At 43.0% G+C, this 26,187-nt stretch overlaps 1 protein-coding gene across 15 annotated transcripts in view; it reads right to left on the reverse strand.

The window, feature by feature from the left end:
- Positions 1–26,187, reverse strand: part of CELF4 (CUGBP, Elav-like family member 4) — a 703,503-nt gene that overhangs the window by 117,701 nt on the left and 559,615 nt on the right. The gene's annotated exons all lie outside the window — the stretch shown is intronic.

A 26,187-nucleotide genomic window follows, 5' to 3' on the forward strand; every position in this document is an offset into this window, starting at 1 on the left:
GGCAAATGAGATAGATTAGAGGTGGCTATGTCCACTCAATGCTATGAAACATGAATATCCAGATGAAAAATCTAACTTAGTCAGTAAACTTCTGTCTGCTGGAAGCCAGAGGGTATTAAGTGGAGGATCACTCTTCATAAAAGCCCTATTCTTACTGTTTCTAAATGGGCACTGCTGGAGCAGAGGATACTGGACTAGACAAACCTTTGGTCTAACTCAAAACGGAAGCTAGTGGTTTAATACAATACAGACTTGAAACAAAATTAAATCAAAAAGATCCTGTTAAAATGACAGATTTGTACCTCCTGAAACAAGAACTCAATACATTAATTTAAAAAAAAATAAATGTCCTCTGGCAAAAATCTTATTGAAATGAAGCTGTTCCAGGGGAATGCTTTGCCTGTCACAAAACTACATGTTGGGCTAGATAACTGTTTCTTCGAAATGCTTTGGCCAGCTCAACAAATGACCCAGGAAACGAATGGGTCTGCTTCAGGATGCTGCCCAGCAGCATCTGTCTTGATTCATCCACATGCTCATTTAGACTGTTACCCTAAGGTGCGTGTGAGAAGGAACATTATATTCCAGTGATGTTACACCAGTGCTTGAAATAAACATCGGGGATTCAGGGTTAGAGCTGAAGCTTATTGAAGTTAATGAAAAAGAGTGCCACAGAGCCTTGCAGGCTTTGGATCAGACTCTTGATTTGCTGAAGCGCTGCTTAGTATGTCCCTACCACTGCTGGGTATTGCAGATTCTCCCTGATGCTGAACAGCGTGTTACACCCGTGCCAGGAGAAATCTGAAGGGGATGGAGCAGAAGGACAGCAGAGCCTGAGCAATTCCCATCACACCTTTTGTGTGCCAGGGTTTGGGCGTCCGAGTGTGTTTCCCTGATTCAGCCAATTTCCTTGGGCTCCTTTCACCACTCTGTTGCAATAAGGAAAAGAAAACAAAATCCCTGTGAAATCTGCACAGGCAAAACTCCTCCTTCCTATGAGTAGAAGACTTTCCTGCAGGTCTGACCACAGGTTTTAAAACAGCAGTGCAGAGCAGTGAGGGAATGCAGAAAAATTGGGATCAGGCAGGGTTTGCAATAGAATTTACAACCAACACGTTCACAGACGAACTTTCCCTTAGTGAAAGCAATATTCAGCACACACTTGTCTCGAAGCAAGACCTGCTGGGCTAAGAAAGAAGCTACTCATAGAGGTGGGATATCCTGTGCCCTGTTCTGGAGCCCCTCAGGCTCTTTATCTCCCTGGATTTGGCCTGATTTCAGGCTCAGGGGAGACCCATCCCACTCAGTGCATTGAGACAAAGATTTCTCCTCTCACTGGGGAAAGCGAGATTCCTTTGATGTCACTTAGCACCCCCCTGCAAACATTTTATTAAAGATTATTTCTTCCACCCACCCTCCCACCCCCCCAGCTCTCAACTCCAACTGGTTTTAAATGCCACTGTCATTTCCATCCGCTGACAGAGCTCTTTAACTGCCGCGCCGAATGGCATTCGCTAAAACCAACTAATAGAAGGAAATGAGGTTAACCTTTAAGAAAGGTGAAAACGAGCCGGGTGCTATGCCAGCAGTAAAGAATAGTTCATAAACAGCCTCCTGCTGCAGAGGCAGTTTAGTCCAGGCACTAGTGTTGCTGGCAGTCCTGTGGGCAGGTGGGTTTCAGGGGGAGGATTGGTCAGGAAAAGGGATGGGACCACCTCATTCACATGGCTGAGTCATCCCTGCCTGTGGGGACAGTCCCATGACTCTGATCTTGGCTGCTGTGGTTGAATTCACAGCAAACATGCATTGGCTGTAGTGGACTTGTATGATATATTAGTGGCTTGCACCAGTAAAGCTTTTCTCCACCACCTTCCCAAGCATGCAGGAAGATGGAAGTGCTCCGGGCCAAATCCTTGCTGAGTTTGTTTTTCCACTGGTCTTTTTAAATCCCTTGCAGCTCAGCCCAACACTGCCTAGTAATTCTTCCTGCCTGACCCAGGGCTCTGCTTCTGTAAAAGTAGTATCACTGAGTGGTGCTGACCTATCTGAAGGACCGCTATTGTCCTTTTGTTTTCCTTCAGGCTTTATGACTTTGTCACCTCGTTTGTCAAGAGTTAGATAAAATCCTGGCTTTAAACTACAGTTTGATCTTACACATGCCACTCCTAAGCTCCTACCTGAGACCCTGTGCTATGCAACTCATGAAGGAGAGCAAACAGTAAGAGTTGGGGACCAAAGACCATGCACTTCTACACAAGAGCTGCAAGAGAAGGGGCATCTCTCAGTCTACACAGAAGACTCAAGTGTTCAAGGTCAGGTTGGATGGGGCTTTGAGCAGCCTGGTCTGGTGGGAGGTGACCCTGGCTGTGGCAGAGAGGGCTGAACTAGATGGTCTTTAATTTTAACAGCAGATGAGTCTTAAAGGAGGGAACTCAATACCTTAGCAGTTTGAGTATCAGAAGAAGGAGATGCAGCAATGCCGCGATGAGAACAAGACAAATATTTATTAAGTAATTTTCTATTGACAGTGCTCTGCTTCATCTAATTTTAATTAGACCAGAGAGCCTGAAGGATGCACGTACTACCAACTATACTAACAACAACTGGCAATATAAGACTGAGTCCATGTGAAGTGGGGATATTTGTCTCCTGTTTTCAGTCAATTTTCTCCACTCTGTATAGGTGTGTCTCTGTTTTTTCACAGAAATGTACTGAAGTTGGTATATCATCCTACCACTGCACCATGCTGGCCATGCTATTGTCTTTCTCTGGCCATGTCAAAAGTATTTGAAATGTAAAATTATACACCTGGACCAAACAATTAGTAAGCATAAATCTAAAAGCTTCCTGATCTTTAGTAGGTATAAATCAACATTACAATCATACACCATTCAATGATAGAATTATTTCTCCCACCAACACAGCTATGGCAAGATAGCAAACAAAAAGACCAGTTATCCCATTCCTACTAAATAGTAGTAACTGGAGAAATTAATTCCCTAATTCAAGGCAAAATCGAAGTCTCGGAAAGGTGAATTTCCAGCTACTAGATCTTTGCTGTCCACATAGGAAAAAATGACTCCCAGCAGGCTCTTTCCACCTCAGATTTCATCACTACTAATAATGTTTTTTGGCTAACAATGCTTTTGGGGTGTGTGGAGAAAGCAGGGCTGTGCAAGCCAGATTTAAACCTGGCTGCAGTCCCTATTACTGCAACAGTACTGTAACTGTGCTAAGGGGAGTCATCTCTTCCCTTCATCAGTAGCTGGGACTCAGAGAAACAGAGAGAGACAGAGAGCGAAGGTGCTGTTTTATAGCAAGCCTTTTTCTGAGCTTGAGAGCTCACTGTGCTATTATTTCCCCTTTTTCCCTCATTTCAGGCCTTTTTTGTGTTTCATGTTTGGCCCTCGGCAGGCTGAGAGACGTGCTGACAAGTTGTAACTCTCACTCGGCTTGGCGAGGGCTTTGTTCTCTGCGTGCGTGGCACAGACTCGCTTCCTCTTTCGAAATGTGACAGCGAGCGATAACGCTGACACACAGAGCCAGAGCCCGGGCTCGGCGCGCTCCCTGTGCTAAAGACCCTCTTCGGTGATCTGCAGCATCAGTCAGGAGGCAAAGATAGGCATTGCACAGGCAAACACACAGCAGTGACAACTACTCCTTTCTCCCCAAACCTCCTTAACCCCAGACTAGTCAGAGGCTCTCACATGCCTGATTCTTCGAAAAGTGATTTATAGTGGTCTGGTCTCTCCCCCTCTGTACCAGAGATGTCCACAGAGCTGCCCCTTCGGGGGGCCTCCCAACCCAGGTCTGAACCACCACGCCAAAACCATTCTGCTGCTGCCTCCCAGCTGTCCCCACAGGTTGTATTTTGCCCAAAAATGTGAAAATACACATTTGGCCAAATACACATTTGGGGAGGGGCCAAGTCTTACTACAAGGACAACAGGCAAAGCAACCAGCAGCATCATAGTTTGCTTTGATGTGCATCCTTTTGTGACAAAAGCCCGTCTCTGACTTCTGACTTTAATGTGTTTGGCGTCGCGTTCAAATTAGAAAAGTTTCAGGGGAAAGTTCAGCCTCTCTCCCGCTGATTAAAATGCTCTTTAGTATATAGGCTGTTTTCCCAGACAAGATACTTTCATAAAGACCTGAGTCTGTTGGAGCTCTCTCAGGCAAGGATGAGCACAACTCTTTAAGCCTGACACTTGGAGACATCTGTTTCATTTTTACAGGTCTTAAAAATCTACTACAGTTTTTGAAAGATGAATGCCAGGCTGAGATCAGTTTTCCAGAGTACTCTCTCCACCAATGCTACCTACTAAAAAGCCATCTTTGTCCCCCAGTTTCCTTGTTTGTATAGCAAGAGGTCCCATCAGATGATTTTGCCCACCACCAAGCTGGGAGCTAATGTTGGCTTCTTCAGCTGTGCTAACCACTTTTCTAGGTCATTGCCTAGGTACTTTTCTAGGTCACTGTCTTATGAAATATAACCCCTCGCTCTTTAGGCCTGTTTTTTAGCCTTATTCCTCCATGAGTCAGCTTAGATTTGGTTCTGCAGAAACACGCACATAATGCCTCAGCCAGCCAAAGCTCATTCAGAGTGACCTAAGTGACTCAGATGACTCTTTATCAGAGTTCCGTCCTTACAATTTTCCATTTTGTGTTATCCACAGATTTTATCAGCCAGGATATTTAATTCCACATCATTCATGACAATGCTGACTAGCATCAGAGCTGGTTACTGATCCGTGTAGAACCCCGCTACAAATACCCTCACTCTATCATGCTTTCTCTTTGACAACTGCATTTTGAGATTTGTCCATTACCCACTTCTTAATCCATTTAATGTCCACCCTCTTGAACGCTGTACTCAGCAGGAACTACAGGGAAGTTCCAATTCTAGAGATCCAACCTTTGCAGCTCAAGATAGCTTCTACTGATATGGAAAACTCAATCAGTCAGTTTTGCCAGAGGGAAGATAAGATCTCAAAGATACATAGCCCCTCTCCTCCCTTCCCTTGCCTCTGGCATTGTTCCTCCTCCCAACCTGAACAGCAGGACTTCAACTCTGCTGCAGCACAGTTCTCTAACACCAGCAGTTAAGAAATACTGTATTTTCCTTTCCCCAGATATTGCTATAAAAATTGGGCACCAACCTCAGTTATTTCTGCTCTTTGCTCTTGCTTATTGTGGCTTATTTTTAATGACTGGTTCACTCACAGGTTGTGTTTGCTATGTGTGTGTAGATGTTATATTTGCAAATACAGTAACTCAACCACCCTAAGAAGGACCCTGTTCTTCTTTTTTATATTGTTGTCACTGTTATGTCTGCCGGTCCCTGGGATTAAATGCCCTCTACAGGCTACTCCCACAGAGAGTGTGAGAGCTGGAGAGACCAGCAAATAGAGGAAAACTAAGTCACAATTCCTAAGAGTGTTTCATGCAAGGGGAAACACAGGACAGTTTTTTTTCCTTTTCCCACCTCAACATCTTTTTCCTGGGAGCAGAAGTAATTCTATTGAATGCACTCAGAGATTTCCCTGCACAGTGAAGCAACCTAAAGGCATAGGGTTCTTATCATTCAGCTTCCCTGAACATTTCTCTGAGCTAGAAACAAAGCCCAGGTCCCAGTTGGGATGACATTTATTTAGCATATGTAATGTTAACCAAAAGATGTCAGGGAACATGCACTGAACCCTGTTTTGTCTCTTCCACTGTTTAACCATTGGCTTGCCCTGACTCATCTTTTCCCTGTTCAAGCCACTTTGTCCCAGGCTGAGGAAGGTGATTTGGTGGTCCTTCATATTACAGGCACCTACTGGGCCCCTCTTTCTTTCAGGTAGCAGCTCATACCTTGTCTAAGCAGAAGCAAGGATGCAAGGAGTAGTGGCTTGAATGATTTGGTGTAGGCTTTCCTGAATTTTAAAAAAAACACTGAAAGTTTGCCTGCCAATAACCTACTCATGAGTAAGACACAAGAGTTTGCCCCCAGCTCCCTAGGTACTCATCCTACATTCAAGAGATGGCCTTTTATCTCACTGTTTCTGCTGTTAGATATGACAGTAGTTCTGGGAAAATCTCTTTGTTTTCTTTTTTTTTTTTCATCTCTCCATCTGCAATCCAGGGGAATTTTGGCCTTGGTTGTTTTGATACCCAATTCTGAAAGAAGATGCTATCACAGTGACAATAGAGGAGACAAAACACAGCTCTAGCATATTTATTCAAACTCTGCCTGAGTAATAGTGGGTGGTGGTGTTGGTCCCAGTTCAGGCTTGGGGTAACTGAGGTCTGGTGAAGTTAAAGAGATGCAGCCTGGAACAGACTTTGAGAGTTGTGAGCATTTGCCTTGCAGCACAATCCAGCAGAAAGTACAGTCCTTTCCTCTGGGTCTGGATTTTTCTACAGCACTTTCAGAACACTAGTCCATAATCCTGACTTCAGAGAGCTTTGCACAGGCTGCCTAAATTATATTAAAGCACAAGATTTGTAGCTCAGTTCACCCAGAAAAAGCGTGTGTATGTCTGCGTGTTTGCATATGGATGCGTGCGGTGTGTGGGAGTGATTCCCTAAATGTGAGGCGAAGTGCCTATCACAGAGAATAGACCTTAAAAGGGTTCTCTGAGCTGTAAGTGAGAAACCAAAGCTGGGAAGAGAAAAATAAAGCAAAAAGACAACCTTACCACTACCACCAGTAACTCAAATTAAAAAGCAATTGTGTGTGTAAGAAAAAGGAAGCTTTGGATAAAAAACAGGGATAAATGACATTTGTTGTGAAATGCCTCCCCCACTCCTGTCCCCAAGTGATAAGAAAATGAAGATGCCGGGGAACTTCAGGTTGGATTCAGGCAACAAAAACATTTTCATGTCAAGCTTCATCTGATGTTAGCTGGAGTTCCCCCCTTAAATGCACTAGGCAAAGGTGCCACTGTCATCACTCTCCAAACCTATGTGTCCCCACAACTTGATGGAGATGTGGACAGGTGCCCATCGGTCCTCTCATGCCTTCCCTTCCAGCAAATGCTACCACCAAAATGCCACCCCACCGTCTGCTTTATGTGAGGTCCATGTCCATCCCAGGATCCTAGCACTGCCTTCCAAGGAGCAAAGCTTCATGAAAGCTTGGGAAAGAGGAGAAACTGCTCCAGGAGAGCACCTGTGACCCAGGACCCTGGCAGGACTCTCCATTGCCCTGGTTCACTTCATGGAAAAGCAAGGAGCCAGGCAGTCAGTGCTGTCAACTTCTGGGTATCTGAGGGAGCTGACAGCTGTCAATTAATGCTGACAGAAGTGAGAGGGACTCAACCAAAGGTGCACCAACAAGAATGGTGGGTGCCTAGCATGGACAGGAGGAAACCAACTTAAGTGTTTAAAATGCCCGAGAGAGTGTGAGAGATTGTTTTTTCCTTGTCTTTAGTGGAGTTGAGGTCACAGTCCTGTCTCCAGTCCCATCACCCAGTGAGTCCTCAGAAACCTCTGCATGGTGCCAGATCCAGCCCAGCACTGAGCACTGCCTTGGAGGTGTTGAAGGGCTGGCAGGATGGGGACTGCTGCTGATTTATCTCCTTGCTACTCTTTGGGTAAGCAGCAAGGTAGGAAAGGGGGGATGATTGAAAGGAGTGGGGAGAGAAGAAGAAAGGGGGAAGAAGAGATAATAAGAAAGCCCCCACTGCCCTCTGCCATTGTGCTGCTCACTGGAAGACTCCCTACTGAATTACGCTGTCGTCTTGCAGGAAAGCATGTAATAACTGAAAATACAGTGTCAAAAGGAATTTTTCAGGCTTTGACAGCTCATAAATTACAGTTCGTTGACTTCTTCCTGGGTCTAGATTTAAATTAATAGGCAAGCAGATATATATTTCTTTTGCTCCTTTCTCCTGAGAAGTAGCAGTTGTGGAAGTGACGCAGTTTCTTGCATCTCCATCTCCCCCTTCCCTCCCTTACAATCAGTCTCACCCTGATGCAGACCAGCTTCACTCAGTCTCAAACCCCAGGGCACAGCACAATGGTCCTCCTGAAACCACCTCTCCCCAGTACACAAGTGGGAAAGCAAAGGCCAAGAAATTCACTATTCCCTAGAGCAAATGGTCTCTTTATAAAATCAAGCCCTTTCAGAGGAGGTATTTGGTGGGAAATGGTCATGGGCAATAAAGGTCAGAGACGCTCAGGTAAGTTGGTGATGGCTGCAGCATCCAAAGTGAAAGCAAGAAAAAAGAATAGGCCTGCCTCCTAAATAAATCAAAGTGAGATGAAATGGCCATCGATGAACAAATGTGCATTGCTCTTTCCGTGGAAATGTGGGTGCTCACCGATAATGAGCATAAAGGTGGCTATGTGAAAGGCTGACTGGCTGGCTGTCTGGACAGACAGTTGCATGTAATGGCAAACAGACTAGACAGGAAATCATTTCTCCAGAAGGTACTCGCGCTCTAAAAGGGATTACACTTTGTATCTCTTGAATCTCTTGGATGCAATGTTAAGCAATAAGTCTGCTGGTCTGAGCTGAACAGCTCCAGCATTTTGCTGCTTCTTCTTCCAGGAAGATGGAAGCTTGCATACTCAATGCTCCAGTGAACAGTAGTGCTCAGCAGTGAAGCTGTTTGGTGGTACATCAAAGCATGGTAGGGAGGTGTCATGCTGCAAAGGACCTCTTGTTCTTTTGTACAGTGACACATTTATGAGTTTGGGGCAGGATAACCTGAGGTCTGTTTGTGATGTTGCTTTGCAGGTATGAGGAGCTCAGTCTGCATCAGCAATGGATGTGAAATTCCTAGGAGGATGTGGATTTGCAACACGTAGGTAATGCAATGCGTCAAGTGCTTTTGGATCCTGCAGTTTGAAAAGGTCTCATGTAAAAAGGGGTTATTAATAGTATTAATGGTTCCTGTTACAAGTTGTAGTCTGTAGCCTCCAAGGAAACTGGGGTGAACACCGGGATGCGTGCTTGGCAGCTCCTGTGAAAGAGCAGTCCAGGACATGTCTGTTTTTGGGAGGGCGGCAATGACTCAGAGCCGGGAGCTGAACATTTCCCTCACTTGCCACAGTAACACAAAGGAAGGGAGCGAAAAGTGCAGAGCCAGAAGCAACATGGGTCCTGGTTGCCCTTACGGAGGTGTGTGAAGGGACAAGTGTGACAATCACACATTTGAATCATCCGAAAGGTCTCTGCGCTCTCCCCACCGGCTGCGTTAGCGCCGGCGCTGAAGGGCAGTCACGTCCCTCTGAGGAGGCAGCTCCTTGTGAAGTGCTGTGGGCTGAGGGTTCAGTCACCTCTCAGCTCAGCAGTCCCTGTGGGATGCCCTTTGCAGTGGGGCTGGGAGAGCTCAGAAGGTGGAAAGGGGACAGAGGGGCTCTGGGGGCTCAAGCTGAGCAAAGGAGTGGAACAGAGGAGGAGCCAGCAGTCCTAGGGGTTTGCCCTGCAGGGAGCCCTCCTGTCTGGGGACACAGGGACGTTTCTTTTCGACTGACTCCACTATGAAGTGACCAGTCACGGTGGTGTTTGGCAAGATCTCCAGGTGCTCCCACTGTGGACTCCAGTGCAATGACTGCAATGATGCAGGAGGGACAGAAATCCAATTTCAGCTCATCCAGGAGAGAAATAACCTACTCGGTGCTTAAGGTTTCTTATTCTGCAGTTACCTAAGTCCTGAGTTTGACTGTTTAGAGGGGGCTGCTGCTTGGGTATGCTGGTGTTTTGAATGGGGAAAATATCAGGGCTTTGTGCTTAAATCTATTAGCTGCGACTCAAGAAAACCTGTTCTGAGGAAGTCAGTTATTTCCAGTGCGTTATTCAAAGGGGTATGAAATACCCCAACAATGGTGATCCTGTGTAGGGAGGGTGTGGGGCAGTGTGTGTGTGACAAGTGTTGCCATTTGCAGTTTAGGTGACAATTTGTGCACCGATGGATAACTATCAGTCTCTCTCACAGTCTGACACATACCTGTATCAGCACTATTTCAATTGGAATTACTATAAAAAGGGTGTAAATTAGTTCCAAATAAGAAAATGAATTCTTCAACAGTTTCACAAAACCACTGAAGGCCCTTTTCCATGGCTCCCAGACTACCACAGACCGCAGCAATGGAAAACTTCTTTCAGCCCATGGATACCAACGCCAAAAAGACTACACTTATGTCCAGCTTACGTCTGTTTCTTCTAATTTCGGCTCACAACTATTTCCCACCAGCTCTTGCTTCTGGCACCTCACTGAGACTATCTAATCTGTTCTGCCCCTACAACCCTCTCATGAATACTTGCTGCAATCCCCAGTTTTCTGATTTGCAAAGCAGCATTTTGCAGAGGACGCAAAGGCAGAAGTGACAGAGAAATAAGGCAACCTTTCAATCCATTTATCAAAGTCCTTGAAGTTCCCATTTCAAGGAAACAATCAGAAAGAGGGAGCATAAAAATTGAATATGAAATCCAGGGCATTTTAAATAAAGGGAAAGGTTAACAACAAAGCCAGTTCCCTTGATGATAATAAAATAAAATCAGTCCTGAAACCTGTTGATCCTGAATGGATCTTGTTTATTAGGAAAAACCAATTGAATGTACTGACAGAATAAAACCACAGAAACATAATGTTTATTCATTTCCTCTTTCTATTTCTTTAATTGGGTATTATGTTTTTCAAAGTGCAAAAAATGGGTCTAATATGCTGTAACCAAGTGAGACCCATTTAATCACACTCAGTGGGTCAGTCTACATTTATCCATGTGCTGTTGAGTTGCATCTGTGTTTCCCTAGCAAAGACATCATTAGCTGTCAAAGCTCATCTTGACATTGCTGAAGACCAAGAGGAATGTGTGAACCACCCTACTTTCTCCTGGAGGTGGCAACAGGTAGCGCAACGACTAGGCAGGAACCTCACAACTAGGCTTGGGAGCAAAAAATCATGGTCACTGATTTACTGCTGCCCATTAGACTGTCTCCTGGCTAAGGACAAGTTATTTTCACGATAGTTGTCCGGCATAATTATTTTCAGGCATAGAAATATTTAAATAATGAAGCTCAGAGGTGTGATTTTTGAACTGAGATCTCGTCTATTTAGGTGTTTGTAGCACAAGTGTCGTAATGATGTCTCAACTTCAGGCTTGATGAACCATTGAGACCTTTGAGAGGTCATACTCTCCCATGTCTGAGAAATCTGTGAACTTTCCTGCATCTTCTTCTGGAAAGTTTGATGAAGTCTCTTTTAAGGAAAGTGATGCCAGACAACAGGACTCATGTTACAGCTCCAAGCTAAAATGAGGCATGGGTGGAGCAAGCCCAGACCTCTTCTGGAGAGGGAACTGGTTAAATGCCAGGCAGACAATTAATTTCACTGAAGGGAATTTGCAAAAGGACCTATAGGGAATGTGGGTGATTTCAGGAAAAGCTGAGTACCAAACTTTCTTTGGCTGTGCATGAAATCTCAGATGCTTTTTATTATTGTTGTTGTGTAATTTTGACCAGTTTCAGAGCTGAGTGTCACCACTTTTTTCACTGTCTCCAGCAATGATCATCAAGAGCATCACAGCCACTTAGAGACGCGTTTTTCTTTCTTTTCATTTGGATATCCTTCACACAATTTCCCTTGCTAACCTGCACGATTAGTATATTTTCCCTCCTTGCTGCCAGTGTTTAAGGTTGTGGTGGCTGTGCTCTGTTCCTTGCACAAGTGAATGATGGTGCCTTGAGTGCCAAACTGACCATGTCTGCCTGTGACAGCCTTGGCCATGCAGCCGAAAAGTGAAAGAGTGAAGCATCCTATGCTCCTGTCTACCCCTTGGTTTCAGGTCCTCTGGGTCAGGAGACTGTGAGGTAAGTTACACTGCCTGTTTTGTGACTAAGCAGAGGACTGCTATGCCTAGCGTGGTAAGTGCGACATCTCTCACCATCATGAAATGTACTAATTGGGTTTTTGTGTGTGTATTTTTTTATTTAATGGTCCTGTAGGATGCTGAACCTGCATTATGATCAGAGGCTGATGAGTTAAGGATATGGGGAATTAGGCTCAGCTGGGTATCTCTGCCATGGGCTACAATAGCTTGTTATAGTCTGTACAGTATTTCTAGCAAAATGCTTTGAAATTGCAGAGCACCTTCTGTGTGAGGGACAGGGAACTCTTTACCATCAAGGAGGCAATGTGAGAAAGAAAGCGGGAAGCTTTTAACCCCTGTCAGTCATCTGTCTGCTTCTCAAACCGAGGCCCAGAAAATCTCTCCCTCTAGCTGATGGGATGCCTTTGCCATGACATCGTCCTGACAACTCTGCATTTCTACCCCCTTCCCCTCACCCTGCCATTTTCATGTGCTCATGAGCCTGTACTCGTGTGTGCACTTAAATCCCAGCAGTTCAAGCAAAATCTGGCACCACCTACTCAGTGTCCCTTTGATAACCAAATAAAAAACCCCTACAACACCCCCCCGCCAGCTTGTATTAAGGTCCTACCAACCCCCTACTTCCCCATTTTGAGTTGCAGAATGAGTTGCTTGCCTTGTCATGTAGTGCAAAGGAGTTTTCAGTGCTAGATTTTGCTCCACGAGGACTAGCTGTTTCTGGGACTTGGGAAGAGACAAAATATCTATCACACAGGATGAAAGCCAATGTCTAATTCAGGAAAGATGGCAAGGAACTGGTTTAGTGTAAGGCTATCTTAAAATTGCCTTCTGCTTCTTCTAGAGCACCTGGTGCTTCTGAAAGCTTGATTGAAAACAGGCTACAAAATTCAGTTTCTGTTTTCTTTACCCAGTGTTGCTCTATTTCACATAATTGCACACCTCTATTTCCACTCTGAGATGTTTCTGCAATGAAGCACACATGAGCTGGAAAAGGGATCTGGTTCCATTGGAGACAATGACTTTGGGGTTCATGGCCAGCAAAGGCCAAAGACAAAATCTGCACACCAGGGAAACATAAAGCCACAAACCCATTCACATTATCTGGCATGAGACGCACAAATGCACAGAGTTTAGCAGGGTGTCATTAAAGCAGCAAAAGGAGTACTGGAAAGAAAGAAAACAAGAGAAAGAGAAAAAGAAAAGAATGAATGTGATGGGGGAATGATTGCAGGCCTCAGTCCTACATTTCTCTTTCAGAACAGTGGCAAGGGGCACGAAGATCTCTGTGTCTGATGATGGGGACATACAGAGCCCGGTCAGGGAATAACTGCTTCTTTCATTCCCCTTGCTGGTCTGCTGGCCCACTGACTCTCTCTTCAGAGGCTGAAGAGATACTCTTGGGTCTCCCTAAATTTTATACTCTGTTAGCTATGCAGAATAGGTGATACCTTCTATTAAGAAGGTATTACGAACAAATTCTTTGAGGGTTGTGAGGCATTGACACGGGTTGCCCAGGGAAGCTGTGGATGCCTCCTTCCTGGAAGTGTTCAAAACCAAATTGGATGGGACTTGGAGCAATCTGGGCTAGTGGAAAGTGGCCCTGCCCATGGCAGTGGGGTTGAACTAAGTGATACTTAAGGTCTGTTTCAACCCAAAACATTCTATGATTCTAACAAACTAGAAAACCCCCCTTCTTTCAAGAAAGTAAAGAATAGCTAGGGTATGTTGAAATGTACTGATTTTCTCTGGTTTTCCTCAATTTCATAGACAGGCCCACCGGCTCTTGTGATCCCTGGAGGGAGAATCCAGATCTTTTGTGGGGTTCTTGAAGGGCACTGAAGCAACACCTATGCAGCAGGGCCCAAGCACCTGTTTTTATAACCCCACAGTCGGGCTGAAAAATGTACCTGCATTGTGAATGGGAAGATGCTCTTGTGTTTACTGGAAATAACTTCAGGTGAGTTGCTCATGTAACTCTCATTGCATATCATCTCACCACACACACATAGGCAAAGGCTTCTGCCATCTTGTAAAGGCACTGTCAGGTTTTATGCTCATTGCAGCAACCTGGTTTCCATTGAACAGACTTGGTGCGTTGCACTGGATGAAGGCAATTTCCCTCCACGATCTCGGAGGGTCAGAACCAATTAGCATAGTCCTTCCCACCTCCCCTGGGGGCAGGATTGGGTGTAATTGTAGCCAACGACTGATCTTGCCATGCAATATCATCAGGGGTGACACAGCTGAGCCCCTGATGAGATGTTTGCTGACATGTGTCAGGAAGGATCATGGCATGCTTCCCTAGATGCCCAGGTGGATTGTGGGTATGACAAAGGAGGCAGGGGGCTTGTAAACATTTTCTAATATGGCATTTAAGACAAAAAAGAGTGAGCTGAGGCAGAACAAGGCAAATTAATGTAGAATGACAACTGCCTTAAGGAACATCAGATGTCTGGAGAAAATCAAAAGAATTCTTCTCCCAGGACTCCAATGTAAATTTCTGTATCTCTATGTCTATCTGAACATACATATGTAGGTCTGTGTGTACATGTGCATATTAAGGCAGATTGTCAGCTGGTACTCAGTGGTAAAGGTCCACTTTGTGAAGATGCTTAAACAGTCATTACTGTTTGCTTCCTGCATGTGTAAGCTGGATGCTTTGACTTTTGTGGATACAGGTGTGAGCATGTCTAAATGTTCTTTTCACTCCCTTATAGACCTTGGATACAGAATTTTTTCAAAAATGACTAAAATGGGCAAAGATGAGGAAGAAAGCTTGTGTGTATGGATGGGACAGCTAACTGGAGGCATATATGTAAGAATCAACAGATGCAAGAATTCAATTATGTGACTCATGGGGCTTTGACTGCATGTTTGAGAGAGAAATTAAGGAAGAAAACTTCCGCTGAATAGTTTCTTGACTTTGAGTTCCTAAAACTGAAGAATTACCTTAAAAGAAAAGATGTGAAAATTTCACAGTGTGAGAACTTTAAACACCATACAACCAACATGCACAGTCATGGAACAGCTGAAATAGGCAGAGATAAGAACTGATGAATGTATATGGGTTTCACATTATCAAATCCTGCTGTTCTTTGAACTTGATTTACAAACACTGAGGTGCTTACAGACTGCTCAGCACTGCAGAAGCTATCGTTGTTCATCTGTAAGAAATGTGGCAGTCTCAGCATATCTGCCTGCATCAAATAATTCAGTATTCATCCTCTTAATGAAGCTATACTTCTGAGGTGAGATTTAAATTGCAGGTTAAAACACCCACATTTTTTACTTACAGATAGTCTGGCCATTTAGATAGCCAAAGCCAGTGGAGAGGTAGTTGTACAGTTAGGGGAGCTCAGGGGACTCTTCCATTTAGTCTGTGGTCGACACCTATATTCAGTCAGCTGCACTGATCTCTAGACCCTGTGCTGAACTGTCAAGGTCTCCATTAACTGCAATGTCAATGCAGACTCCTCACTCTCATGTAGACACCCACATCTGGAAAACAACTGGTTAAGTGTCTCAGCCTGGGCCTGTGTCGCTGCTCAAACAAGCCATCCTCTACTTCACTGAAAAGCAGTGCTGCTTTTCTTGCCTGGGCTAGGGTCTGCAGGACAGGAATCAGCCCTTTAATATCACTTAAGACTTCTAAATCTGAGTACATCACTCCCATGTCCCTTCACAGCCAACAGAGATATTTGTGCCTCCAAAGGCTGATTCATCCCATCAACACTGTTATCTAAGAAAAGTCAGGCAAACTGCTCTGAGCAAGTTCCCATGTCTCTTTCTAATAAGTATGAAGTAAGTTCAAATACCTGCTTTAGACTTAATGATTAATATTCAGATGGCTAAATTTAGGGGAGACTAATTAAGCACACATAATCCTCAGTCCCTAGGTATGCCTCCACATATCTTCTTACTGGATCATACGCATCGTAGTTTACCTGACTGATCACAAACCACCAACATAGCTGGAATAGCCAATGTCAAATAAACACAGAGATTTTCTTTGTGATAAGGTCTACGGAGGTAAAAAGAAAAAATATGTTTAAAATATGTGTCCTAATAATGAGCTAAAATTACTGTCTGCACATGGTGCATGAGGAGAAGAACAAATCAAAAACAATGGGGAAAAACTCTTATTTTCAAAGTATCACACCATTAACACAATATATAACTGCTACCTGCAAAACAACTTTCTTAGACAAAGAACAAAAGCATTACAAAATGTGGTGATAGCTGGCAAGACACTGCAGCTCCTGAGGTTTCAAGGTATTTTAGAGAATTAATATTTTGCACATATGCAGCAGGTTTCACCTGAAGATCTCAAAGCACTTTGTAAATATATATGCATTAATTAATCTTCACAGCAGCTCTATGAAATAAGCACTGTAAATATAATTATCTTGATTTTACAGATGGTGAACTTGAGACTCAGAGCAGCGAAATAACTCCCCCAAGTTCACACCACGAATCAGCAGAGCCGTAGTGACTGGAATCCAATGGTTCCACTGCCACTTCTCTTTGCTAACCCAGATGACAAAAGTCCCTTTGCTTAGGGTAACAATAGGCTCCACACAGAGAAAAGAGCTGCCCTGGGACTTCACACTTTCTAGTTGGTAAAGCATTTTCCCCCCCTTTGAATAGGGGACATGATAAATGCACACAGTGCTATTTATTATTAATATGCTCATTAGGATCTGCATCCTTACCACAGGAGGAACGCTGTCAATAGACAGTGTTGGTTGGCAGGCCAGACCCTGCCCTGGTATCGAACAAGACCAGTTCTGGTGGCTCTTTGCTGCTTAAAAGGACGATTTCCTTAATAAGCAGTTCTCCAGAAGGCACAGGCAGCAATCACGCTTCCTGCACATCTTTCGTCTTCATTTAGTGTGACTTGCCTGTTGTATCTTGTAAATAACCCGTGGTTGTCCCCACTGGGGAGAAGCACAGTTTGATATAATGTCAGCCTGAGCTAAAACTGAGAAAGCTGAGCTCGCCGTGAAGGGGAGGGTCTCTCAAGCGCCCACATCTGAAATCTTCAGCCTACTCTTACCTTAATAAAAAATCAACCTGCCAGCATGTAAATGGCAGTGAAGAAAAAGGGATGACACATGGCAAGCACAGGCAGTAATCAGTGCTAACGTTTGTGTATGGAGGAGGCACTGGAGCTGTCAGAGCTCAGGGGCTTCTGCAGGGGCACCTGGTGGTCCCCTTTCTCCTTCAAGTGACAAAGGTCCTTCATAGGGTGGATGATGCATTTTGAAAGCATTTCAAGAGGAAGTTATTGATTGTTTTCATCTAAACTAAATTCCTTCAGATTATTCCATTCAATGCCATTCTGTTTGGCTTTTTTCTTTATAGGAAATGCGTCTCTATGTGGTACCTTTGTTTTTGGCAATCTGTGCTTCAACAGTGTGTCTTGATGAATTTTTGGTGAAAATTATCTATATTTAAGTACTATACATTTTGTTCTACTGCACTGGGATTTGGAAAGCTATTTTTGCCCTGTAAGATCCCAGCTGTGTCCCTTCAAAGTTGTGCTTGGTCTGGGTATCTGCATGCTCTTTCACAATCTTCCCAGTATATTCGTGTCAAATGGTATTAGACCTCACCAATTTCCCCTAGTAATGGTAGCTCAGCCTCTATTAGAATATTTTAATATTCTCTTTTCTGTTGTAGCCTCCCCCAAGCTACAGAGACAGTAATTGGATCTGGTATGGGTCATCACACAGGAGAATTTTGGGCTGATGTCGGCCAAGACAGTTCCCGCTTCAGGAAGGCATCTCCCCTGTAGCTTAGGGAAAGCTGGATGTCAGATGTTCCCCAAGGTCACCTCTGCAGGGGTCTGTGATTACCCCCTCACCTGTGGCCCCACACAGACACTTGGCCCTTATTGTGTTAGTCAGTGGGGCAGAACCTGCCTCCCTACATTTCCTCCTGGGCATCTAAGCCTGACTGAGAAGACACTCAGTTTGCTGTGAAGGTTAAGATATGTCCTCCTTTTTTTGCAAAATCTTGGCTGAGGGAATCAGTTGTGTGGGTGGCAAGCCCAGAGGACAGAGGATTGTGAGACTCTTTCAAAGCCAAATCCTGCCTTGAGTCTGCATCATGCAACGCTCTTGGATGTGTGCAGTCCCAGGCTCTCTGTTTTCCAAAGATGTCACACATTATATTTTGTTTTAATAGAGGCTTAGTTTCAAATCCACCCCTCAGCTGTGCCTGCAGGGAGTTCCCAGCTGAGGCCAGCAACAGGTGTGTGTAGACGTCTAAAAACAGGACATGTCCCTGAGCTCCCTCCTGCACACCAGTCCTCTGGAGTTGGACCTCAACTGCTGGGCAACATACAGGATCCCTGAAGGCAGCACATGCCAAATTTACTCATCTTTCTGGAAATATATTCGGGAGAGAGAGAAAGAGAGAAGAGAGAGAGAAAAGTGAGAGGAACCTCCAAAGTCAGGTGAGCAATGTCCACAAACTCTGTCTGAAGCATCACACAATTTGTTCCCTGCCTTTTTTTCCTCCAGGTTTGAAATACTCTGAGGTAGATTGTCATATTTGCATAGATTCACTTGTAAAGGGGAAGTTCTGCTGCTGTGCATATCCCTGTTGATTGCCACATTGTTATAGGCACCTGGGGGGTCCATAAAGGAATCAAAGAATCAAAAAAAAGTATAATGTAAAAAAATTGCAAACAACAAAAGCCATATTGCATTTCCTAGGAAGTCCTGAAATAAGGATTTCTCAGAGAGGAGGGCCATAAGTAAAGATGACACGTGGTGAACACAGCTCTTGGTGTAACAAACAACCCCAGATCTGCCTCCTATTCTAATTACTATCTTTGTTTACAAGGTCATCTGCTTGTGCAGATCCTTCCAATTACCTTTGTATTGTTCCATTTTATTGCAAACATGGATCCTGTAGAAGAGCTTGAAAACCGAACAAGAGGAGAGAAACAGGAGAAAAAAACACCTCATCTCCCCCCAGAAAAATGTGACAACTATCCATCTCTTCCTAAGAACAGAGGAATTTCCTCACTGTGAGCTGGCAGTTTTCAGGAGGTGCAGGCCCAGCCTGCCATCCCTGTTACTGGCATTGCTCACCAGCTGTTAGAAAACACAAGCTTCTGGACTGCTTGGCGCATGGCAAATGTGACACAGGTCCTTCTGAACACCTGGAGGTATTCTGAATACCTCTTTATCTTGCAGCTCTCACTTATGGTCCCACTCTGGAGTGTGGGACCGGTTCACCTGCACTTTCACCCAATCTTGCCTTGGAGGTTCCTTACTCTTGCAGGGCTACTACAGATGTTCGTACAACAGCTGCTGAACTCCTGCAGTTTGCAGCTCTCCTACAAAGCTTGAAACACCACTGACTTGGGATTCTATCTTCAGTGAGGACATCTGGTAAGCTCCATCACCCTGTGCAGCCAGGATTCATGGCTCATCTCTCTGAAACTGCCATGCTATCTATATCTACCCTTTAGCTGGCAGCATTTTGGAAAGTGAGAAGAGATTTCAGTGCTTTATTTTATGATTGTACAAGTTGTCAGTCTTGAGGTTCTTTGACTAACTTCTGCCTTCTCCAGGGACAAACGGTCCTGCTCAAACAACGAGAAATGCCAGTGATGCAAAACCAGCATCTAAAACACCCACATGAACTCAAAACAACAGGACAACTCACGGAAGAAAAATCCGCTGAAAACTACTGATACAAAGAATGTACCCCTGACTCGGGAAATCCCTGAGCTGCCAATTGCAGGAAGCTAGGAAAGTATATTGATCTTGCAATTTTCCCTCTGCTTTATGACTGACTGATCTAGGAGATGGGATATGTGTGTGAATGACTGCTGGTCTGACTGACTATAGTTGTTCTATGTTCTTATATTTTTTCCTGTTTTCCCTGGAACAAGTGAATCCACACAGTTGGGAATGGGGGATTATTGCAGCACCCCACGGAGAACAGTCCCCATCAGACTGTTTCACCATGGCAAATTTGTTGCCATGCCACATAATTGTCATTGCTCACATTGTGAGGAACAGGGAATGGGCTAAATCAGGTGCAAGACAAGACTGGTTCTACAGCACTACAGTTTACTGAGCTGGGGGAAAATTGAAAGAAAAGAAGGGTTTTTTTCTGACATTCATCTCCCAACAGTTCCTCAAAAAGTTGCCATGAAGAATACTTGCAGATGAAATGCCCAGCATTTAGAATTTTTTTTCTTCCCAGAAAAAAATCTGGAGGTTTATTTATTTTTTTAAAATGTAAACTCAAAACTCAAAGCTCTTTCCAACTGGAAGTGGAAAACAAGTAACTAGTTTAGAAGGAATTCTTTGGGTATGCAGGAATAAAAGTCCCTGTTTTACAAGCAGGTCTATTTGCAGCATGTGTCTGTGAAAAGGAAAGGTTGCTGCAAGTCTGAAAAAACACTTTGTTGAATCATTACAGAGTCAGCATGCTAATCTGGATTTGTAACAGAATGTGCTTAAAGACCATCAGACAGACAGAAATTTCTCTCTGTGATCACTAAACTCTGCAACTTCTCTAATAAGCAGAATTTCCAGTAGAGTTAGTTAGCAACCCCCTCCAAACTCTAGAAAAACCCTTCTTGCTTTAAAAGCCCTCAAAATATTCTCTAAGTTCTCAAGCACCAGCTCACAGTGACTTTTTTTAGATACACAAGGATGCTACCCGAAACAAGGAACTAGGCTATTCACTCCTCTACCCTTGCACTCCAGTCTTGATTGATTACAAAAAGCTGAAAAGCAGCTATTGCAAAGAGAAAGGTAGTTTAACTCGGGAAGGTGAGCTGAAAGATGAACAGATAGTGCTCGAAGTGGTTGGACTGATGTTGGATCAGGGAACTGCACAGACGAAACCTGACTTTTGAAGTCAATAACTAGGTACAGCCTCAGCACTGTAGACAATTACTAAGATAAGATGCAGTTTTACCAATTGTACATCTGTATGTCAAGCAGAACAAATGAAATCCTTGACAGTCTCTTATAGGATACCAATCCAATTTAAAGTGCATGGCACAGGGATGAGAGCAGTAGACACAGGTTAAGATAAATCTTGCTGTTTTCCTGTGCTTTCCCAGATAATTTATTCAGTCTTTTTATTTATTTTTTCATAGTATGGAAATTTCTGTGCATGCTCCTTCCATAATAAATTTGGGCAAGCTGTTGCCATAAGAATGGGAAATGACAGATTGATTCCGCCTTTTGCGATGTTTTTTTTTTCACTCTAGGGAACAACATGCAGTTCATTGGTAGTCCAAAGCTTTGTTAATTTGATATTAATTTATACTAATTTGATATTAATTTGCACTGAAGATATAATCCCTTGAAAGATGCAACTCTTGGAGCAAAAGGTTAACCTCACTGCACGGCTCAAGAATCTGAAGCACAGGCTTACAGCACAAATAAGGTCCATTGCCAAAATGCATAGGAATATTAGAGACAATGGGTCTGTTTCTACCCTTTTTTAGTTTCAAACTTTGCTTTTCTGTTGACTTCAAATGGAGAGAGCTGGGAAAAAAAGGCTGCTAGGCTTAGTATCAATAAAATTACTACAGATTCAGTGTGGGAGAAAGTTGTTTCCTGGCTCTGAGTTTACTATAACACAGGATATAGTCTAAATGCAATACTCTAATTGTTAGCCATCACTCCAAGGTCTTCATTAAACACAAACTTGGACAGTTCTGTCAAAACCTTAAATTAATCAGCTGTGCTTATGACTCCACTGGTGTAAATTAATAATTTTTTGAAATCTGGAGCTCTTCACCAGTTACTGCCACTACAGAAATCGTTGTGTGCTATGGTTTGTAAGAGCTGCTGTGCTCTACCCCTAAAGAACAGTACTTAAAGAGCAACTAGGTGTTATTTATTTTGTATTCTTGCCTTCTATGACCACTATGTTCAGCTGAGGACTTGCTGTTTCACAGTGACATTTCCTACTTCTGTTTTAATAGTGCTTTGAAGAAACCTCTGTAAGTTTTCTTCTTCCTTTTCTCTTAGGAAAAAGTTAGAGACCAAAATATATTTTAATAAGAACACATGACTGGCTTCCACTTAAACGAAAAACAAGTCCCATTTAGCTTCTTCCAGATGAAAAGACTTTTCCTTTAAGTATCCACTTCCCCCTCAACAACCATTATTTGTCATTGGCATGGAAAGCCACATGGATGGAAGGGGAGAATGGAACAATCAACTCAAAATCAGCCACCCTGCACCAGCTGTGGTCATTTCTGTGACATCAAAGCCTCCTTCTAGCATCCTCCTCAAGAAGCTGCACTAAACAAAGGTATGAGGATAGAACCTGCTGATTGCAATCATCAGCTGTGGGTTGGAAACAGTGTCCCAAGTGCCAAATGCTGGAACCTCACTTTAATGTTTAATTTCGTGTTTAATTTTTAAAATTTGATTTGATCATTATCATAAACATTAAACAATATTTCCTGTTTAAATATGAATAGGCTGCATTATTTGATTGAAATGAGTGTTCAGATGGCTAATGCGTTTTATTATGGCCATAGAATTTTACTGTTATTTCCCCTCCAGCTGCTGCTGTTCCAGGGAACTCAAAGGGATTCAGTTTTCAATAAGATGGGCTCTATCCGATGGCACAGTGTGGTACACGAGCTTGCCAAGAAGAGTCTTTCCCAGCCTGGGGATACTGCTCCTGGTAGTTTTATAACACTGATGAGTGGCTGTTATGGTTCAATGTCCATACAGGGACCTCTGAAAGGCTCCTCACAGCCTATCTCCCCCGCTACCTCACATCTCTAATTTGCTTCTGTAATGCCAGTTCCCATCGTTGGTTATCCTGTGATAACATCCTCTATCAGCCAGTAATTGAATTTTGCAGACAAGTATCTCATTGGTTTCTCCCATGCTGCCCCTTCATGCATAGTAGGCGCTCCTGAAAGAGAACTGCAATCCCATCTCAGGATGTTCCCTGAAATTTCTCCAAGACTGGTCCCTCTTGCTATGATGTTCACATATGACTTTGACAACACTGCAACTGCACGTCTGTTGAAATCACTTCCCCTCTTGCTATGAAATGTAGAGTTTTCTCAGCTCTATTTGCTGTTTTTACTTCTTCTTCTCCTTTACTAATCCTGCACTGTCAAAAGTTTGGAGTTGAGTGTGCTTCTATCTGGTCTCTCTAAAATGTACAGCCCTTCCTCACTACAAGCATTTTTCAGCACTATCTTAATTAGGGTGAGGTGGGAAACAAGAATTCCATTTAGCAGAAAATGTCATGTTTTCATACATAATTTTTGTTCCGCACCAATGACCTTTAAAATATGCTTGGACTGACATCATCACTCTTCCCCCCCTGAACACCCATGAGCACAGAAATCACGATAACTCAGCAGCACAAGTGACCCATGCCAACATGTTGGAGCACTTGCTACTGCACAAAGTCCATCCTGGACCTCAGAAAACTGTTCAATGAAAGTTTTACTGAATCCACTACTTTTGTCCTCAAAGTCTGAATCACAAAAAATTACCATTTTTGCCTGAAAAATTATCTCAGTCAGTGCTAATTATCGTGTGGATAATAAGTATTTAGGAAAGTTGCATTCTAGCACAATGCTTCAATACATCCAGACCAAATGTTGCTGGCAAAGAACAGTGGGTAATGGAACTGAAAATCGATAACACCTCTCTTTGAATAAGAAAAAAGCATTTACAACTTTTTTAAGGTGAAGGTATGGTCCAGTTAACCCTTCAGAACAATTATAATAAGGGAAGAAATCCTTACATCAAGATCATTATGAAAATCCATCAAAAGAGATGAACCCACTTCTTGTGGTAGGAAGTAAAACTCTAACCGTTTGTTGATGGGAGAAAGCTGGTTATAGTTCTTCATATCCAACATTTCTGTTAAATGGAATTTCTCCAGCACGGAGAGGTTTTAAGGGATGTATTCTTCTCCTCTAACTTTTGTCGTCTAGGAATTTACTGAAAATGAGCTAGCCAGACTCTACAGGAAATGTGGATAAATACAAGTGAAATTCCATGAAGTGGATCATCTCACCTGTTTTAGGAGTGAATGAATGACCACATGGGAAAACCTCTTTTCTTCTTTACTGACTGCTGAAACATCTCAGATGAATAGCTAAGAATTACCACCTAATACTGCTAAGACAGAAGCTGTCAGAGATGTACATACTCCACCCCCAAATGACTTGCCCCAAATATTAGAGCAGGAATAAGACCAGAATTCTGCTCTTATTATTTTCACATTCGTGTTCTGCTGTCTGACCGATGATGACCTCTCCAGTGGCAATTCTGAAAAAAAATCCATAGCCTATAACATTTTCAATCACATATTTTGCAGTATCTTCAATACCACCACCATTTCTGATGGCTTTGAGGTCTTATAAAATCTATGTATTTTGATACATCTGAATTTGTCTCATCCAAAGACAGAAGCAGATTCTAAGTGTGCAGAATGAGGACAGTAGTGTCAAATAACAATACTGGAGATGACTTACAGTAATAAAAAATGGAAAAGGTTTCTTAGGTTATGTGGCTCTTTGATGAGATGGCACATCTCCCCACCTAATTTTCAAAAATAGGTTGCCTATCCTGATTTTAAATGTTCTAATTAACAAGTAACATCTCCTCCCCTTGGGGCCATCGTCCATAATTTGAGAAAATTCACAGTGAGTAATTTCTTCATTGAACTTTGTATACATTTTATAAATATTGCTGGACTTGATTATCTTAAAGGTTTGTTCCAACTTAAATGATTCTACGATTCCATGAAATTCCCCTTTACTTGAATTTTGCACAAAAATAGGGCTTCCCTTACTTCCTTGGAGAGCTTAATTACAGACCTCTAAATTGTCCTGTTGCAGAAATTCAAGCGGACACAGATGTCCCATCCAATCCCATGTTTGCCAACCATGAAAACCACACAAGTCCTTATGCAACAACAGAGACTTCCAGCAAAAGGGACATTTATATTAATAAATAGATATGGTTTTTCACACAAAGGCAGATACCAGAAAAATCACAAAGCTCAGACCTTCTGAAGGTTTAAAGTGGGTATCCACCCATGAAGATATGTGCTCCTTGTATAGGATGTGGTCTCTGTATTAGTTGTTACAGCACTGAGATGCTTGCCTTACTGTGGCAGGCTGAACCAGAGAAAATCACTGCAAGTCGTCTCCAGCAGCAAGACAGAGTATGTAGACCACACGATTATGCTGTTCCTGTCTTCTAGACAGATATTTACAATATGCACTTACATGGTGCTCCACATCGACAAAACCAGGCCTTAATTGTATTTGATAATCAAATCTGCTTCTCCGCTCGGGTACTGTACAGCTGGCAATTCAGAATGAATATAACAAATAGGTTCAATTTTTATTTTTTTTTTTTTTTAGTGCTCGCCTTGATTTTCCCCTAAACTCAATGCAAAATACAGCAGGTATATATGATCCAGGAGGCATTCCCAGAGCCAAGATGTTTATATTAATAAAAAATACTGGAAATGGGATTATGTTAATGGAAATCAGTCCCACTTGCATTCTGAAAATATCTTCTATTCCATCTTATGAGTAATATTTGAAAAAGAACTGCTTTCTCTCTCCCTCTTTCTCTCTCCCTCCTCCCTGCTTTCTCCCTGTGTCTATTACAAGGATTTTAGTAGAAAGACATTCAAATTGTAACACTCAGCAGCGCACGAGAATCAATTATTACTTTTTTTTTTCAGTTTCTGGTTACCGTATTATTTTGTATAATTGTTGATGTCTGTCATCTAAATTATCTCACCAAAAAAGCCATCTCACACACAGACACACACACCCCCAACCCCAAAAAATAAGAATAACAATAATAATAAAAAAAAGTCTAACAACCCTTCACAACCCAGACACAACCTTGAGGGAAGGAAAACACAAAACGAAAGAGAAAATAATAATAATAAAAAAAGAGAACAGCCCATCTAGCTAATTCATCTGCCCAGTAAATGCATGTGTGTGGTGGATCAGATAGACTTGATAGCAGGTGATGGGGGTCGGGGCTTTGCACACACTCTGAAAGGGTTTTGATGGTTGCAATTACTCGCCCACGCTTTGACATAGCACACAATGAAAGACTACAATTAGACAACTATTATTCCTAACTGCTGATACCAATGATGTCCATACAAAGGCAGCTCACTTTGTCATTGCATTATTCACACTCGAGGTGCATTTGTGTATATGAGTTTGTGAAGGGAGAGGGGTGCCCGTTTCTGTTTGTATTTGTGGCACAGTATAAATTATCTAGATTTATGCACACTGTCTCTGTAAATCTCTGTTCGAGCACACAGTCATGCAGATTGCTTTTCTGCAGGCTTGCA

This window comes from Lepidothrix coronata, unplaced genomic scaffold, assembly GCF_001604755.1.
Source record: "Lepidothrix coronata isolate B3197 unplaced genomic scaffold, Lepidothrix_coronata-1.0 Scaffold72, whole genome shotgun sequence".
In the NCBI taxonomy this organism is placed as follows: domain Eukaryota; kingdom Metazoa; phylum Chordata; class Aves; order Passeriformes; family Pipridae; genus Lepidothrix; species Lepidothrix coronata.